Here is a 12,115-nt window from a genome sequence, read left to right as displayed (position 1 = left end):
ACTAACAAAAACTAATACAAACGAAGGAAAAAATTATGGCATCGCTTTATCTGGTCTTGCCAGTTAAAGGGTTAAGCTTCTTCACGACGCAGCGAGCAGCTCGGAGCCGAGATCCAGGGAGCACTACGCGTGAGCGTCTGCTATCTGTGAACGCTGGGGAGTAACTGATGTGAAGGGAGATGCCGAAGTTGAGGACGCGTGAGCGACACACGACTGCTCACTCCGGAGTATAGTGAACTATACTCCGGAGTAACACACATTGTGCAACGCTGCCCAGTGACGGTCGCCACGCCCCCAACAGACACGTCCCTCTCTCACGGTCTTACTCCCTCACTGGGTGCATCTATTCGGCCGCTCCGCCCCCTCAGTGTTAAAGGGGGCATGAAACGGCTAGAAAGGTCACTGACAAATGTTTTCAATGTGCAGAACAAATGCTTCCGAGCATTCGTTCAAAGTAAAACTCATCGGAAAAAAATCCAGCGATTTGTTATTTATTTTTAAAAACAGCCTTTTTTGAAATTCGCAGCTGGAGAAACTGCAGAAAGAACACGAGCTAGCCTTCTTCTCGCTGCGCGGTGAGCAAGCTGCGAAACCGACTGACTACGAAGGCCAGGTTGTTCGCCTGGAGCAGCAGATTGACAAGTACAAAACTCTGGCTGGCATTGAGGAACTGGCCCGAAAGGCTCGTGATCTGGATGCACCTCAGGCAGTCGCGGTGCCCCGACGGGCCCCCGTGTTGCAAGCTGTACCACAGCGGTCTTGGGAAGTCCAGACCACCCTCGTGTCCCTGCGGTCATGCGAGGCACAGACTGCCGCAATGGCAACCTGCGAAAAAGGGGTGCAGGCGCAGTGGAGGTTTGCTGTGGGCATGGTTCAGACGGACGAGGTGGAGCGCTCAACGCAAGAGTCTCAGGCGCAGGTCGACACCTGTCACCGGGAGTGCCAGACAGACGAAGTGCCCACTAGCAAAGAACCTAGTCCAACTTCAGTCTCTGTGACCAGCCCTGCTGCTGTGCAGCCCCCGCCTCCTCCCCCTCCGCCACCACCACCATCATCCTTTCCTTGCGCTCCACCGCCTCCTCCACCTCCTCCTCCTTCATCCTTTCTGGGTGGGGATGCACCCCCGCCTCCTCCCTCTCCACCTCCTCCTCCGCCATCCATTTTTGGGGTGGGGCCGCACCCCCGCCTCCTCCTCCTCCACCCCCTCCTCCCATGGGCATGGCGCCCCCACCACCACCACCACCTCCACGGCCTTTCCCAGCCATGTCCTCCATGCCCCCTCCTCCGCCCCCACCACCGCTGATGGCGCCTGTCCATGGCATGCCAGCTCCACCACCTCCTCCCACACCAGGAATGGGGCCTGCACCGCTGCCAGCGCCCCCTGTGGGCGGCTGGCACAGCGCATATGCCATAGCCCGCAAGCAACCCGTGAACCCCAAGGCACTAATGAAGCCCCTATACTGGGCGAGAATTCAGGTGCCCGCACAGCAGCCAGAGAAAGCTCCCGAGAAGGAAAAAGACCACAAAACATTGTGGGAGTGTCTGGAGGAGACTCCTCCTACAGACTGGGCTGAGTTTGCTAACCTGTTCTCAAGACAGATCCAGGAGAAGAAGCCAACTGCCAAAACGAAAACCAACCAGAAGAAAGGGAAAGAGGTGGCGAAGCTCCTTGTCCAGAAGCGGTCACAAAATGTAGGCATTCTCATATCGAGCCTTCGTCTTGAAATCTCAGACGTCGAAAATGCTATCTACAACTTTGACACATCGATTGTAAGCCTGGAAACTCTGCAAGTTCTGTACGAAATTCGCCCCACGAGTGAGGAGCTCAATTTGATCCAAGACCATCTGGCCCTGAAGCCCGACATTCCCTTGGACAAGCCAGAGCGCTTTCTGCTCGATCTCTCTCGCATCCCCGAGTATGCCGACCGTGTGGGTTGCATTATCTTCCAGTCGACGTACACAGAATCCATCAGTAGTGTGGAACACAAGCTCAACAACCTCAAAATGACATGCGAGACGCTGCTGCACAACAAGGAGGTCCACAACATTCTGGGTCTTATATTGGCTCTCGGTAACTACATGAACGGAGGGAATAGGAGTCGTGGACAGGCTGATGGCTTTGGCCTCGAGATCTTGGCCAAGCTGAAGGACGTCAAGAGCAAGGACAACTCTTTAACTCTTCTTCACTACATTGTCAGAGTCTATATAAGCAAGTTCCAAGAGAGAGCGGACATCACCCGGGAGAAGTTGAAATTTCCTCTGCCTGAGCCGAGCGACATGGAGCGGGCTGGGTTAGTCAGTTTCGATGACATCAGGGCAGATCTTAAGAAGCTTCACTCCCAGGTCGAAGGTTGCGAGACGAAGGTACAAAAAGTGCTGGCAAACTCCGACGCCGAACACCAGGAACCCTTCAAGGAGCAGATGAACATTTTCCTCAAGAAGGCTTACAACGAGCACAAGGAGCAGGAGGAGAGCCTTGAGGAATGCCAGCTAAAATTCCTGGAGACCAAGGAGTACTTCAGTCTGCAGCCAAAGTCCAAGAACGAGTCCGAGTGGCCCAAGGAGTTCTTTGCACCGTGGGTGCCCTTCTGCAACGACTTCAAGAACATCTAGAAGAAAGAGGTGCAGCGCAAGATCAAGCTCGATTTTGAAGCAGCAAGGAAGAAGGTGAAGGACCTGCAGGAGGCAATTATTGACCTGGCAAGCGTCGTAAATATCAGTATTGCTCTCAACTGAAAATAAATCCTTATCAACTTCTTTCTGTCAAGATTCGGGCGAGATGATTGCTTATTCCACGCCCATGGCAGGTGCGTTCGCGACGCATGATAGTGGCATTATAATATAAACAGCCAACGCAGCGGCGAGCTTGCAGCAGTCTTCACGATTTCGATTTGCAGGTGCAGGTGGCTTTCACGATCTTCCGAACATCTCCAAAAGCATAAGGAACCACAATACGAAATTACACACTCTGCAATAGCTAAAGCAAGGTGCTTACCTCTAGCCGCATGTCGTAGTCGACGCTCTTCATCTCGATTACGAATTTTGCGATTACATCGGACAGCCCCACGGCGCTGGAAATTTCTTCGCGAACGCCGTAAACGGGCTGAGAAGCATACATATCTTTGCCAAATTGCACACTGGTACCTTTGAAAGACTCTCATAGAAGCTGCCTCATTTGAATCCTGGAAGCAAGTGCTTCATAATGCGAGACCCGATATACAATTGGGCGCCGTAAACCGCACTGAAGAAGCCGCCACAAGCCACCAGCTAACGGCCACTTTGCTCTTCCACTAAGACCCAGTAACACTAGTCTCAACAATAAAGTTTTTTCTCTCTCACATCAACGTTTTCAATTCGCCTGATTCCGCGAAATAGCACGCGACTGCCGCTTCGTTCTGCCATTCTCGAAATACGCGCTGGAGGCGGAACAGACATAATGCGAACGGCTGTGAGGTAGGTGATGCTAGAGCTCCGGCAATGGTAGTGCCCTCATAACAGCGCACGTGGCGTATAGCATTAATAAAAGGGCATCGTAATTAGGCTTAATTATTCGTAATTAAAGATTGTGCAGGAATACTCACCTACATGTGGTCATGATGACCAGGCAGTTGAAAGCGTCTATGAACTGCGGAAAGGAAAGACGCCGTATACTTTACTAATAGGCGACTTCAATGCCAAGGTAGGGAAAAAGCAGACAGGAGACCAGCAGTGTGTGACTTTGGTATTGGTCTACGAATAGCGGGCGGCAGTTATTAAGTTTGAAGAGTGCAATAACTCACGAATGATGAACATTTTCTTCAGCAAACCGGAAGTGGACATGAAAAGTTCTTAACGGGGAGATTAATAATAAAATTGATTTGGTGTGTTCTAACCCCGCCATTATGCAGGATGTAGATGTAATCGGGAAAGTGCAATGCAGGGACCACAGGATGGTAAGGTCTGAACTTATTCTAAAGCTGAAGAAGGAACGAAACAGATTAGTAAGAAGTCCATCAATGCATTACTGGTGAGGGGGAGTGCAGAATAGTTCAGGATCTCGCTACAGAAAAGATATTAAGCTCTAACCGAGGATGACAGCATTAGCCTAGAAGCAATGTCCAATAATTTCGCAGATATCATTACTGAGTGCGCTTTAGAAGTAGGCAGTAGGATAGTTAGAGAGGATACCGTTAAGCTGTCTAAGGAGACGAAATAGTTATTTAGGCAACACCAAAGTAAGAAAGCTTCAAATTCAACAGACCAGATACATTTGGTAGAGATATCAAAGCTAATCCATAAGCCCAAATTATCCGAAGTAAGGAAGCATAATATGGAGAAAATTGATCATGCTACAAAGAGTAGGGGAAACATGAAGTTGATGAAGGAGAAAAGAGGCATAGGCAAAAATCAGGTGTATCCGCTGAGGGACAAGGCGGGCAATGTCAACATGAATATGGTCAAGATAGTCAAAGTTGCCAAGGGGTTCTATAGTGTTCTCTGCCGTAGCCAGAGAGGTCAGGACAATGATGAGGTGGGCGGTAGGGAAAACCAATCAGACTTACCCGCAGTGACGAAGGACGTATTTGATTCAGTAGAAAGCTCGACGGTCATAAAGGCATTGCGAAATGAGGGTGTAGACGAGTCGTACGTGAGAGTGCTGGACGATGTATATACTGGCTGTAAAGCAACCGTAGTCCTGTTTTAAGAAGTAACAAAATTTTTATAAAGAAATGTGTCAGGCAAGGAGACACGATCTCCCCAGTACGATTCATAGCTTGAATGGAAGAAGTATCCATAGATTTTCAACGAGAGCAGTTAAGGGTAAGGGTAGATAGAAACTACTACAGTAATTGTCGGTTTGCTGATGACATTGCCATGCAGTAACTCGGGAGAAATGCAAAGAATAATTCATGGCCTTTATACTAAAATTACAAAAGTTGGCTTAAAAATCAATCTGCAGAAGACTAAGGTAAGGTTCAACAGCCTCGGGAAGAAATAGCAGTTTACGTTAGGTAGCGAAGCACTGGAAATATTAGGCGAATATGTCTACTTAATACAGGTAGTAACCGCAGATCCGGACCTTGAAAGGGAAATAACAAGGAGAATAAGATTGGGACGCAGAGTATTTGGCTAGCACTCGCAGTTTATGACTAGCAGCTTTTCGGTATCGCTCAAGACGAACGTTTACATAGTTGCATATACATGTACTCACCTATAGGGCTAACACGTCGAGGTCAAGGGGGTTCTACTAAAGTTGAGGAATAAGCAGAGGGCTATGGAATGTAAAATGGTACGGGCAGTATTAAGAGATATTAAGTATTAAGAGTATTAGGCAGTATTAAGAGAGAAACCTGCAGAGTGGGTCAGAGAAATACCTCAAGTTACTGACATTTTAGTGCAAGTCAGGAAGAAATTTACATGAACAGGACATGTAGTGCAAGGTGTGTCTCATCGATTGACATGTATAGCGGCTATTGGCAAATTGATTTCGACAAAATATTGGTTGGTTGGTTGATTTGTGGGGTTTAAAGTCCGAAAGCGACTCAGTCTGTGAGAGACGCCCTAGTGGAGGACTCAGGAAATTTCGATCACCAGGGGTTTTTAACGTGCACTTGCATCGCACAGCACATAGGCGCCTTGCTTTTCGCCTCCATTGAAAAGCGGCCGCCGAGACCGGGATTTGATTCCGCGTCTTTGGGAGCAGTAGTCGAGCGCCGTAACCACTGCGCCACCCCGGCGGGATGATTTCGATGAAAGAGATCGCTAGATGACCGCATTCATCACACCGGACGGCCTATTCGGGTTCAATGTGATGCCATATGGCCTCTCACCAGCATCGTTTCAACGAGTAATGGAATTGTTCTGGCGGGCTTGAAGTGGCAGATTGGTCAGGTATACTTGGATGATGTCGTTGTCTTCTCCTGTAGCTTCGAAAACCACTAAAAAAGGCTTCGGACAGTGCTAGAAGCTATCAAGTCATCAGGGCTAACTTTGAAAGCAGAGAAGGGCCACTTTGCCTACGAGGAACTGCGATTCCTGGGTTTTATCATTAGCAAGGAAGGTGTTCGCCCATCCAGAGAAAACGGTTGCGATCACGCACTTTCCACCTCCCGCCGACAAGAAAGCGTTACGCAGGTTCTTTGGGCTATGCGCTAATTATCGACAATTTGTAAGGAACTTTTCGCACATCGCCAAGCCGTTGACGCAGCTTACAAAGATTGACGTAGATTTTAAATTGGAAGGGGAGCAAGAAGAAGCCTTCGTTAAGCTTAAGCGCCGTCTACGGTCCCCTTCTGTCCTGGTCCACTTTGATGAAAACGTCGAAACTGAACTTCACTCCGACGTAAGCGGTTTGGGCCTAGGCGCGGTTCTCGTTCTGAAGAGTGCAGGACAGGATTAAGATATCGCCTATGCCAACCGTTCAATTTCGAAAGCTGAAGCCAATTATTCGACAACGGATAATGAATGTCTTCACATCATTTGGGTGACATAAAAATTTCGCCCCTATTTGTACGGACGACCATTCAGGGTTATGAAATATCACCATGCTCTCTGCTGGCTCGCCAACTTAAAAGATCACTCCGAACGCCTTGCAGGATGGAGCCTAGCGTCTTCAAGAACTCGACGTCACAGTCGTCTATAAGTAGAGCTGCAAGCCCTTTGAAGCAGACTGCTTGTCACGAGCTCCCCTTGATGCGCTACCGAAGTAACAAGGCGAAGATGCCTTCTTGTGACCGGTAACGCCAGCAGTTTTGTACAGCAGGAGCGCTTGGACCCTGAGGTAAAAGACCTTGCTGATTACCTCGAAGGAAAGATCGCTACCCCTCTTGCTGTGTTCCGGCATCATTTATTGTCGCTCGCCCTGTACAACGACGTCGTCGTTTATAACTGCGCAACCAACATAAAAGCACAGCTTCTTGTAGTACCCAAAGTCCTCTTACATGAGATTCTGCAGGCGGTGCACGATGAACCGACAGCAGGGCATCTCGGATTGGCGCGCACGTTACACATGATACAAGAAAATTATTACTGGTCGCGGTTGCCTGCCAACCTTGTTAAATATGTGTGACCGTGCTGTGAATGCCAGCGACGCAGAGCAACCCTGACGAGACCTGGTGGTTGGCTGAGCCCCATGCCGCCGCCGAGTAAACACTCAACAAATTGAGATGGAACTTCTAGGCCCCTTCCCAGCTTGATCACCAGTCACGCCGAAGCCAAAGCCGTGCCTAATGGTACCGTAGCACCAGTTGCTAAATTTTCCGTCGAAAGAAGTTTTCTGCGAGAAGGCGCTCCTGAGGTGATCATCACGGACAGAGGAACTGCATTTACGGCTGTGCTCACGCAGGTCATCTTGCACTACAGTCTAACGAGTCCGCTTAGGACAACTGCCTACCATCCCTAGGGCAATGGGCTTACGCAGCGCCCCAACAAAACGACCGCAGACATAATCACCATGTACGTGGACGCCGAACACAAGACCTGGGACCCCATCCTGCCGAACGAGATACTCACGTATAAGAAGACAGTCGAGGAGAAGGCGAGAGCGACTCCGTTCAAGCTTGTGCACGGCAGGGAGCCCACAACGACGCTCTACGCAGTGCTGCCGCACGTAACCAACGAGGACAACTTTGACTTCGCCGCCTACCTGCCGCGTGTAGAGGAAGCCCGACGACTCCTACGGCTGCTTATTAAAGATCAACGGCGACATCAACACCTGGCGATATAACTTATGACGATGCCGCGCAGAGTACAAGCCAGGAGACCAGTTATGTTTTTGAACTCTAATTTGCCGCCATGGGCTAAGCGAAAAGTTATTCGCACGATACTTTGGGCCATACAAAATACTTCGCTGCGTTGAATAACTCGACTATCAAGTCATTCCTGACAGTACGAGAGCATCACAACGTCGGCAGACGAGCCCAGAAATTGTACATGTTGTTCGTCTGAAGCATTATTACCCGCGTTGAATAATCCGTGGTGTTTAAACTTTGTAACTCTATGAATAAGTTGCTTTGTGTATTTTGGAACATCAAGGCGTTCAAGGCGTTGTTTTTCAAGGGGGGAGTAAAGGCGCGAAATCTTCAAAACTGTATTTGTTGTTCTTTAGGAGCCGTTGTCATGCGGCGTTATCACTCTGGTTCTGGCACGTATATCAATTCTGTATTCTTTGTTTGCTAAATCTCGATGTCGCGAGACTCATTTTATCAGTTTCTTTGTCGCGCAAGGTGCGCCGAGATGTGTCTCGACGATTTCGATGACTCGCGTATGTCTCTGCAATGTTCCAAGTTGTTGCGCTAGTAACAGTTTGGGGCGTTATCTATAGATGGTTCTGAGCAGCCTTTAAATTGAGCGTTGATGAGTGCGACAGGTATTGTTTGTTCAACGATCGACGAGCACGTTTGTTGATATCACCACCGAGTTGCTTAGTTCTTTTGCGGGCGCAGGCCAGGCCAATTTTAATTTCAGCACTATCACGCCTGTGTGCTCTTTTCTTGTATACGGCCTTGTCACCGCCACTACTTGCCAATAACCTGTATTTGTCGTCCTCTTTATCAATAAAAATCCTTAGTGCTCATTGTTTATTGGTAAACTTGGGATCTACTCTGTCCTTGTACCACGGATGTCTGTTATCAGGCGGAAAGGTTTTTATTTATCAGTCATTAGGACTACATGATCAAGGCGCCTCAGTCCTAGTAATCACTGATTAATTTGTGCGTCTTGATTGAACAAACGCTTGAAGAATATTGCGGTCTTCTCTGGTTTGGAATGCAGTCCTTGTAGGTGTGCCAAAAACATAAAGATGACAAGAACATCCTTGTCTATAAGCCATGGCTGTATCTCTTTTTACCTTTACAAATATTTTTTAAACGAATAGAAAGTAATTCCAGCCTCCGTCTCCAGTGCGCCCAGTATGTCCCACAAATGATCGAACTCCATTGTCGCATGCCTCTTTATTTCAGAAAAGCTACTCACAGGAACCGGCATTTCTTTTGTTCATATGAGTACCCTGAGTAAGTGAGAACTGATTGTCCTCTCACTTGCTTTGTTTTTTTGGAATCCATTCTGCAGTTCTTCTATCACACTATCATTCTCCAAGCAAGCCGAAACTTTGTCCTTTATAAACTAGATACCAGCATTTTATACGACTGTGGTTCTTTATGGCGGCTTTCTCCTCATTTTTTGAAAACGAAGCTTACCCTTTTTAATGTCCATATAATGGGCCTTGGCCATTCGTTTTCAGTTGGCACACCCCCTTTCTTTAATGTTTACTTTCTATTGGGGCACAATTTCTTTATAATTAAATTGTGATACCACTCACGACCTTTCAAGTGATACATAAAATAATCTTCTAACCCCTTTTGCCACTTCCCACTCCATTACTCGCGCAATACCATTGCACCAACAGATCTTTCTTTCTTTCTCCGACAAAAAAACTTCGGACACTTCTTTTTGTCATCCCTATTTTCGTTGGGGTCGCCACATATGAACTTCCGTCTTAACTGGAGCCCAGTCAGGGGGATTGGAATGAATCAGTTTGTGTTTGGTTCAGGAGCGGCGTGGTTGCCTGCCTATCTTTCTCTGTCGGCCTCCCGGCACGACAGCACGGGAACGCCCACACAACATAGTGTCAGAAATGACAGCAGCATGCCAAACTCGTATTGAAGCAGCTCTCAACGACCCTCAATGGCAAAAAGATGGTCACGAACGAAAGCGCCCAGTAGGCATAGTTGCTAGGCCTCACTCTGCAACCGCTAGACGCGTTCGACGTCTGCAACCCTGCAAGTTGGTCTTTATGGAAGTCTCGCTTCGAGGACTATGCCGCTTTCTCCGGTCTACGAAACACTCCGCTAGACGTGCAAGTACATACGATTCTGTACTGTATGGGCAGGAAGCTCGCTCGCTTTTAGACACTTTTTCATTCGACACTGCCACGTTAGCCACCTACGACGCAGTTATCAAACACTTCTCCGAGAACTTCGAACATCTCTGTAATGAGCTGTATGAGTCGTCTCGGTTTCACAAGCGCGTTCAACAACCAGGTAAGAGTGTCGGTGCATTTTACGCCGAGCTGTTCTAGATAATCAAACGTTGCAACTACCAGTCACCGGCAGTGGAAGAACGCTTGTCTGCGACAGGTTTGTCATTGGATTGCTCGACATGCGTCTCTCTAATAAGCTTTGCTGCTTCCCGAAGGTAACTCTGAAAGAAGCTTGGACGCAATCTTGTCAGTCCGAGGATGCGGACAAGGAACGCTCACTCGCACAGTCTACCTCGCCAGGCATGGTCAACACTAATACTGCGACTCAAAAGTTTTCGCGACGGCCGGTCGATGCCAGAACGCGCTCACTGGATGTGAAGTCGGAACGCTATCGTGATATTCTGGTCTGTTTCTTCTGCGGCCGCGCATTTTATAGACGCTCAGACTGCCTGCCAAAGAGCTCTGTCTGCAACTGCTGTGGTAAGACAGGTCATATTGCTGAGATTTGCCGCTCTAAGAAGTCGAGGCAGGTCAAACTCAGTCCTATCCAATTGCACACTTTCGAGAAGCCAGCTAAAGCCAAGAATGTGCATTTCACAGTCGACAACTACACAACTCACTTCAAAGTAGACTCAGGTGCCGAGGTTTCCGCAGTTTCAAATCACTTCCCCGATGGCCGGCTGAGCTCGCCAAGGTAGATGCTATTTTGACAGGGCCCTGTGCCTAACCTCTGCTTGTAGGAAATCGTATTTGGCACATCTATCTCGGCAAGGGAAGATCTTCTGCCAGCGTCTTTACGGCATTCACTCACTTTCAGTACCTTTACTGGGTCTACCAGCGATCCAAGCTCTTGAAGTTTGGATACTGTCAACATTTTGGGTACTGTCAACACTCTTGAGCCAAAGCTTTATGCTGAACTGTTCTGCGTCCTCGGCATGCTCAGAAATGAGTACATCATTCGCTTGAAACAAGATGTGCTGTCTCACTCAGTGCCCCTCGACGGATACCAATCCCGTGGCGTTCAGTTGTTCGGTAAGAACTTGAAAAACTCGAAAGCCACGCCGTCATTTGCCGTATTGATAAATCAACTCCATGGTGCGCCGGACTGGTGGCAGTGTAAAAAAATGTAATGTACCGTTTGTGTGTGGACCCGACTCGACTAAACAAAGTGGTTCTAAGGGAAATACATATTTGCCTACCGTTGAACAAGTTGTTGGTCTCATCGGTGATGCAGCCATTTTTTCGAAGCTGGATGCAACTGCAGGCTTCCACCAAGTCAAGCGGTCAGCAGACCCGCAAGCATTGACAACTTTCATCACTCCTTTCGGTCGCAATTGTTCTTGCCGACTGCCCTTCGGCATCACTTCCGCTCTGGAGTATTTAAATAAAATGGCCAGGATCCTTTGAGGTCAGGAGAATGTTGTCAACAGGATTGACAATTTTCTTGTTTTTGGACGTACCAATCAGAAACACGATTAAAGACTAGAGCGAGAGTTGACTTGTCTTGTAACTGCAGGTGTCACAATAAACAAAGACAAATTTTGGTTTGAGGTCTCCGAAGTCTCCTTCCTAGGTGTCGTCGGCTCAGCACAAGGCATCAAGCCAGACCCGGGCAAGATTGATGCAGTGTATGTAATGCGACCTCGCACAGACGTTGCAGGTGTCAGACGTTTACTCGGAATGTTATTCCTTATTAATTTAAACAGTGCGAACACGATGACAAAGAACAAGATAAAAGAAAGCCAGAGTACAAGCACTTGTACTGTGGCTTTCTCTTATTTGTCTTTGTGTTCTTGTTCGCACTGTTTAAATTATTAACGAATAAGTACCACCTCGCCCAACAAAGTATTGGGATGGTAAATCATCTTGCTAGGTTCTTGCCTCATATTTCGGAAATCACTGCTCCGATACGCACCTTTCTCATCAAGAATGCTTGTTGGACTTGGCAGCATGAACATCAAACTGCATTCAAAAATGTCAAGCAACTTCTGAGGTCCGAATGATGGTTGGCCAAGTACCACCCATCAGATGCCACAACAGTCTCTGCCGACGCCAGCTCGTTTGGACTCGGAGCAGTATTGCAACAAGCGCAACTGACTGGTGAGCGGAGGCCTTTTCCTCAAGGTCAATGACGACCACAGAACAGAGGTACAGTCA

The 12,115-nt window shown here is 48.1% G+C and overlaps 2 pseudogenes; both read left to right on the top strand.

Annotated features, from left to right (window-relative positions):
* Positions 1-2,736, top strand: part of LOC146184476 (uncharacterized) — a 31,074-nt pseudogene extending 28,338 nt beyond the window's left edge.
* Positions 2,737-2,779: 43 nt separating this feature from the next.
* LOC146184475 (uncharacterized) lies at positions 2,780-10,656 on the top strand (annotated as a pseudogene).
* Positions 10,657-12,115: the final 1,459 nt, after the last annotated feature.

Source organism: Amblyomma maculatum, chromosome 7, assembly GCF_055883805.1.
Source record: "Amblyomma maculatum isolate TAMU_Amacu chromosome 7, ASM5588380v1, whole genome shotgun sequence".
In the NCBI taxonomy this organism is placed as follows: domain Eukaryota; kingdom Metazoa; phylum Arthropoda; class Arachnida; order Ixodida; family Ixodidae; genus Amblyomma; species Amblyomma maculatum.
The sequence above is the reverse complement of the archived record's forward strand: the minus strand, read 5'-3'. Positions and strand labels throughout refer to the sequence as shown.